This window comes from Marmota flaviventris, chromosome 8, assembly GCF_047511675.1.
Source record: "Marmota flaviventris isolate mMarFla1 chromosome 8, mMarFla1.hap1, whole genome shotgun sequence".
Taxonomy (NCBI): Eukaryota; Metazoa; Chordata; class Mammalia; order Rodentia; family Sciuridae; genus Marmota; species Marmota flaviventris.
Genome location: NC_092505.1, coordinates 6,074,808 through 6,081,547, shown reverse-complemented (window position 1 = coordinate 6,081,547; position 6,740 = coordinate 6,074,808). Strand labels below are relative to the sequence as shown.

The 6,740-nt window shown below is 41.2% G+C and overlaps 1 long non-coding RNA gene across 6 annotated transcripts in view; it reads right to left on the bottom strand.

Moving 5' to 3' along the window:
• LOC114087727 (uncharacterized) overlaps positions 1-6,740 on the bottom strand; it is a 29,552-nt gene continuing 22,812 nt past the window's right edge. For 4 of the 6 annotated variants that reach the window (XR_011708287.1, XR_011708289.1, XR_011708291.1 and 1 more), the window contains 2 exons: positions 5,086-5,228; positions 3,217-4,510 (listed from right to left, as the gene is read on the bottom strand). This is a non-coding gene — a long non-coding RNA (uncharacterized lncRNA). Of the gene's footprint in view, positions 273-3,216; positions 4,511-5,085; positions 5,229-6,740 lie in introns of those variants that run through there. The other 2 variants (XR_011708288.1, XR_011708290.1) reach the window with 2 other exon arrangements.

Here is a 6,740-nt window from a genome sequence, read left to right as displayed (position 1 = left end):
TTAAAAAGAGAAAAGGTTTATTTGGGTCCATAGTTTTGGATGCTCACAGAGAGCTCCATCACTTTGGGCCTGTGATGAGGCAGCACATCATGGCAAGAGCAAACAGAGGCAGGAAGGATCCAGGATCCTACAATTCCCTTTGAAATGGGCCTTAGGATTTTCCATTACTCTCCAGCACCCAAGAGTCCATAGCACCTCCCAGTTGTGCCACCTGGGACCAAGTCTTCAACTCATCTAACTCTAGGGGACCTTCAGCATCCAAACCAACGTGCCTGTGGGAATAGTTTAGCATAACATACACCATGTAATAGTCATAAAAATATAACAGTAATCATTGCTACCGTTGTTATTTTATTAATTGTTGTTATTATTTATTTTTATTGCAATACATCTATGGAGCTCGGGGGTGTGACTGATAAGTAATGAACGACAACACCAGCTGTGCTGGTGACTTCCTCACAACCGTCCTCTAGGGAGAGTGTCATTGCCATTCACCTCCACAGCGGGGAAACTGACTTGTATGGCCGCTCGGTAACCAGTAGGAGGCAGTAGTGCCTATGAGCACAGTCAGCCTGGCGCGGCCTCATCCAGACCCTGGTGCTAGGGGATTCCCTGTCACAGACTGTGTTCCTGTCTTCCACGGGGCAGCCAAGAACGTGCGGCCTGGTGAACATGGGCATTACCATGCGAGGGTTCATGGGTTTGTTTTTAGCAAAACTGCTAATAATGTTACCGAGAGAGTGTAGAAGGGAAGCAAGGGACGCTCAAAGTGCCTGGAAAAGCCTTAGAAGGAGGTGCTGCCAGCTGCTGTGTTCACTGCATTAATTTTGAAACTCCTGGGTATGTCAGCAGATGGTGACACAAAACTTCTCACTCATTTATGTGCATGTAATAAAAATGCTGTTTTCTATGAAAAAAATCAAAACAGGACACTTATTTCTTCTCCTCTCCTGTTTTCTTCTACAAATTAAGATTTTATTTATCCCCGTCCACGCCTTCCTTTCCTTTCCACTTTTTTTGTAAGTTACAGATTGTCCTTCTGTTCTTTGGTGACACTTTAGCAGACATACTTGATTCTAATATTAATGAATTTCTTAGCCATTTTTACCAACTATAGAAATAGTTGAGTTTCCTTTACGTCCAATTGTTCCCTCCCACTTTCAATACAATAGTTATCTAAGAGTTTAGTTGGACCTCATTGGTATATTTTATATTTATTTGCAAATTAAAATAGTCCCTAAGTCACCTATAGTTATTTTACCTTGACTTGTTAGATGTACCTATATGTTTACCAATTATTTATTTACCATAGTTTCTTGTCATATTTTTATTCTCTTTATGTTTAATTTTTAAAATTAAAGTCCATATTTAAAAGTTTGTGGTTCTTATTAAGGTTTTGTGTGAACAAAAATATTATTTCATTCTTGCCTGTGAATAGCAGCTTATTTGCATATAAAATTTTGCAATATTTTTTCCTCTGCGTATTTTAACTACATTATTTCACCATTTCCTGATTATTATTTTTTAAGAAATCTGTACTACATAATTTGCTGTTCCTTTGTAGTTGTTCTGCTTTTCTCTCTGGTGCTTTTTACTATTTTATCTTTGGTTTAGCATCCTGTAGATTCACTTCAATGTGCCCCTGTGTGGTTTTCCTGTTTAGGACTCAGTATATTTCTTGGATCTGTCCTTGAAGAGTACTGGAGAATTCTCAGCAATCGTTTATTTGAATGTTTACTCTTCCCTATTTTTTTCTATTTCCTTTCTATAATACTCTATAAAAACACATGAAAGTTGTATATCATATATTACATTTCTTTCTCTATGTTCTAAGTATTCTTCCTTATATGTATCTTCCAGATCACTAATCTTCTCTCCAACCATATCACTTCTTTGCTTATCTGCCAATTGAGATTTTTAATTTCAATGATTACATTTTATTTCTCAAAGATTTAGCTTATTCTTTTACAATCTGTTTATTCCTTTTTACTAGTATCTATTTTTCAGCCTATAACTGGAATCATTTTAAACACACTTACTTTATATTCTCTTTCAGACTGTTATTTATTTATCCCGGGTTACTCTGGTTTTAACACTGCTACTCATGTTGTGCCTGCTGACCTTTGAGTGCAGGATATTTCATCCTCATATATTTTAATTTTTAATATTGAGATTTACTTTTTTTCCCATGTGCTCTGTTATGAGAGTGTTTCTCAAAAGAGATTTTATCTCTGCTTTTCTCAAATTCCAAAGGGACACACAGGTATGGAACAATTAGTATACTCATTTCTTATCCAAGGAATTCCAGGGCAGAGTGGGAAGTGAGAATTTGAGCCAGGATCCTGTGCTTAGGAAAGGGCTGTATTATGAATTTGGGGGAGATTTCTCTCTTCATACCTGAATTCAGGCACAAAGAGACTGACTTCCTTATAATCCTGTTCTGCTGCCCAGGTAATTTCCTGATCCTATCTTCACAGAGTCATACCCCAATCAGAGACCCTTAGTTCCCACTCTTATTTATGTAGCTCCAAGATCTCAATTCTTATCTCTTATGGGCCATGAAAATTAGACTTTCATATTTTTTAAACCAAAATCCACTTCACCCCTACCTGCCTCTGCATTGGGTTACATGTTTCTGATATTTCCATAAAGAATCACCAATGCATTTTTGGAAAAAAAAAATACTATGCAGCTTTTCTAAATATTTGCAGTGTGAAGCTTTTTCAGGTAATCAAGCTGCCATAGTTCTGGCCACTGCCCTGACATTTGAAGGTCGATGTTTATCATCTGACCCAGGCTGTTATGATATCCCAAAGGATACTCTCTTAAATTCAGCATAAAGGTGAGCTGGAGGGCTAACACGTGGAATATGTTCTCTTCTGAAAACTCAGTGTAACACATCAGGTGGCCTTCTCCATTTTCTAAATGACAAGTTATATGTGTTTTGTTTTCTCAATTTGCCCACCAATACTAAGGCCTCACTTTTCTTGTAAGAGGACCACAGGAAAACAGTCTTATGTTTTGCAGTAGCCAATGTGGTTCTACCAGTGCCCAGCAGATGGTGTGGCTCTAACCAGTGTCCAGGGCAGGGCCTGCATGCAGGAGGCCATTCGTCACTTAAAGCAGGGTTGTGTTGAAGTGTCTGAGCTGTGTGAAATCCGAGGTCGTCCAGGAAGCCGATAGATCCTAATCTGTCCCCAATAACACACTGAGGTGTTGTCTGCCCACACAGTTCCATTTAATTTTGTTCAATTTCCTCAAAAGAAAAAAAAAAAGTGGTTTTCTTGACAGCAGAGAACAAGAGGTCATAAGCAGCAGAGGGGGTCAAAAGTCTGCCTGTTCTGGAACATTCCACCAGGTAGTCTTTCCTTGATGGTAAAGCACCATTTCACTGAATAAAACTAGTGTTCCCTCCCCAAACAAACAAACAACAAAACTCATTCCCAGTCTGCTTTGCCACTGCACGGAATTACCTGGATTTTTCCTTTTCTTAAGAGGAACTCCTGGCCCCTGAGCCAGCAGCCCCCACTTTGAGAGAATGAGAGCCCCACCTTCATGTCTCCCAATGTTGTGGGCCATGTTAAAACAGCTGGTGCCGTCCCTGTACACACCAAGGATGGCACAAGTCCCCTGTGAGGCAAGGAAGTCGTGGAGAAGAGCAATCTTTCAAACCCAGTCTCGATGCCTTGACTTGGACAAACGGAGCTGCTCACCCGAGATCCCACTGGACACCCAGCCACGGAGGGACAGGTCAGAACCGCCGTTTGGAATGCTCCCATGTTGGACCGTCATCAGAAAAGGAAAGAGGGGTGATGGGAAGGATTTGGCTCAGGGTGGGACGACTCTGACATCAGGCCTCAGAGTGGGATGGGTTGACAGAGAAAACTAAGCCTGGCACAAGGCCAGGAAGCAGAGGGACACTGAGCTGGAAACTGCTGGCCCTGGAGAGGCAGGCTGCAGACCCCGAGCCGCTGCCCCCACCTGACCTTCAGACAGCGTCCCCAGGGCTCTGCTGGACATGCCTGCAGCCTGGGAGCTCAGTCAGGGCTGTGGAAGGACTTTCCCTGTGGATCCCACTGTCTTGATATGGAGAGAGGGCATCACGGTGAGCGCTGCCCAGGCCCAGGACGGAGTCTGCGGCTCAGGCTGGGTAAACCCGGGCACTTCTCCTTGACGTGGGCCTGTGTTCTCCTTGCTTTCCCTTGTCCCATTGCTGCAGACCTTTGTGAAAGAAGGTGGTCCATTTCCTTCACCACTGTCTGACCCAACACCGTGGAGTCCCATCTGCCCATCTTTCTGCCGCATTCCGGGATTTGCGATTCTGCTTTGGGTTCCTCCTGGGTTCTCTGTGCCTCGTTTTCCCCACCTGTCCCTTTTTTTCCCACCTGTGTGATGGACCGCGGTGGCGTGAGGCACGTGTCCTCTGGCTTTCCTTGCCAATCAACGTTTGCATCTTCAAATTGATGGAGTTTTTGTTGAGCTTCTTCAATACAAATTAAAACTCTGATGGCTAAGAAACCAAAAACAACGAAATTCCCATCAAACATTGTTCTTGAATTTCTATGAAATCTTATTTGGGTTTTTCTTTCTGTGCGTAAGTATCAATGATATTCATTCTATTATTACCAAGTCCACATTGGCAACAGAGAAAGCATTTTTATTTCTCCAAACACTTTCTATTTAGGATCATTGTACTGAATGTGTGGGGATCTAATCTAATATATTTGTCCCTTGGCCTCCTGGTCCCAGCCCCCAGGCCCCCCTGCTCCCCCACCACCAATGGATACAAATTCTGCAAATGCTCAAGTCCTTACATAAAATGGCACAATATTTGCACACAACTTAGGCACATTCCACAGTGTCCTTCAAAATCAAGGCTAGATTGTATCTAATATCTGATATGATATAAGTGCTGTATAAATAGTTGTCATACTGTATTGTCTAGGGAATAGTGACGAGAAAATCATCTGTACATGTTTAGTACACATGCATTTTTAAAAAAACAGTTTCATTCATGGTTGGTTAAATCCATGAATGTGTTGCTTGAGGAAATTGAGGTCCAGGTGTACTTTGTTGGACATTTACCAGGGATGATGGTAATAATGGGGAGTTAGATGAGGTCCCAACTTGTGCAGAGGAAGGATTACATCTCAACTGTTTTCCTAACGGGGGGTCCCTTGATCTCTAGGACACCAGCTGACTGTAATAGCAGTAATCCATTCTTCAGCCTGTTGTGAGAAAAAGGGGAGAATGTTTAACTTCTACAACTATAGAGAATTAGTGAGAGCCGAAGGCTTCAGATCCGGTCCCCTCCCTGCAGTTAAAGGCTGCAGACAGTGGTTCTCCAGTGAAGCCTGTCAGCCTCTGGGGACATGCTTCTGGAATCCAGTGGGCAGAGGCCCAGAATGCCCCTGAACTCCTGAAACCTGTGGGACAGCTCCCATCTTCCTCAATAAGCAAGGACTAGGGCCCAAAATATCAATGTGACAATATGGATAAATGCTGCTCTAGTAAATTATTTTTCTAAAAATACCAGTGTACCACAACACACACAACATGAATAATCTAGAGAAATTGGAATTTTTTTTTTTCTGATACAAGGGATTGAACCCAGAGGCACTCGACCACTGAGCCACATCCCCAGCCCTATTTTGTATTTTATTTAGAGACACAATCTCACTGAGTTGCTTAGTGTCTTACCATTGCTGAGGCTGGCTTTGAACTCCCAATCCTCCTGTCTCAGCCTCCGGTGCCCATTGAGAAATTAGATTTTTAACACCTTCATTGGATGTACAATTTACTTGCCAGACAAGTTGCACCTTGGAAGTGTGGGATTCAGTGGGTTTTGGTTTGTTCACAGAGTTGTGCCATCACCACAATCAATTTTACATTTCCATCACCTCAAAAAGAAACCTGATACCTCTGAGCCATTCTGCTCCTGTCTTGCCCCTGGCTGCCCACCCCTCCTGCCCTGGGCAGCCACCAATCTTCTTTCTATCTCTAGTGTATTTTTCCCATTTGGAACATACATATATTTTTTCAAAGAATTACAGATTGCTAATAATTCTTCTGTAAGTAATCAGTAGACTGTACTAGTGAAGCCATCTGGGCCTGAGATCTTTTGGGGGTAGTTTTTAGCTAGTAATTCAATCATTCTACTTGCTAGAGGTTTACTCAAATTTTTAATTTTCTCTTTCTTCTTGAGTCAGTTATAGCTAGGAATTTATCCATTTCATCAATGACCTTATCCTTTCATACTATTTTCTTATAGTACTTTTTATTTCTGTAAGGTTAGTGGTGATGTTCCCTCTTTAATTCTTGGTTTGAATAATTTGAGTCTTCTCTCTTATTTGCTTAGTCTGTTGAGCTAAAATTTGGTCAATTTTGTTTTTAGTGATTTTTATATGCTTTTCTAATTTCTGCTTCATTAATTAGTGCTCTGATTTTTTTTCTTACTTCCTTATGCTGACATTTATTTTTCCAGTGTCTAAGGGTAAAGTTTGGGTTGTGGATTTGAAATCTTTTTTTTTTTTTAAAGGTAGCCCAGGTTTTTTTTTTTTTTAATGTTTTTTTTTTTTTTTTTAGTTGTTGATGGACCTTTATTTATTTATTAATTTATATGTGGTGCTGAGAATCGAACCCAGTGCCTCACACATGCGAGGCAAGCACTTTACTACTGAGCCACAACCCCAGCCCTTGAAATCTTTTTAATGCAGGTATTTATGGCTATGTATTTTCCT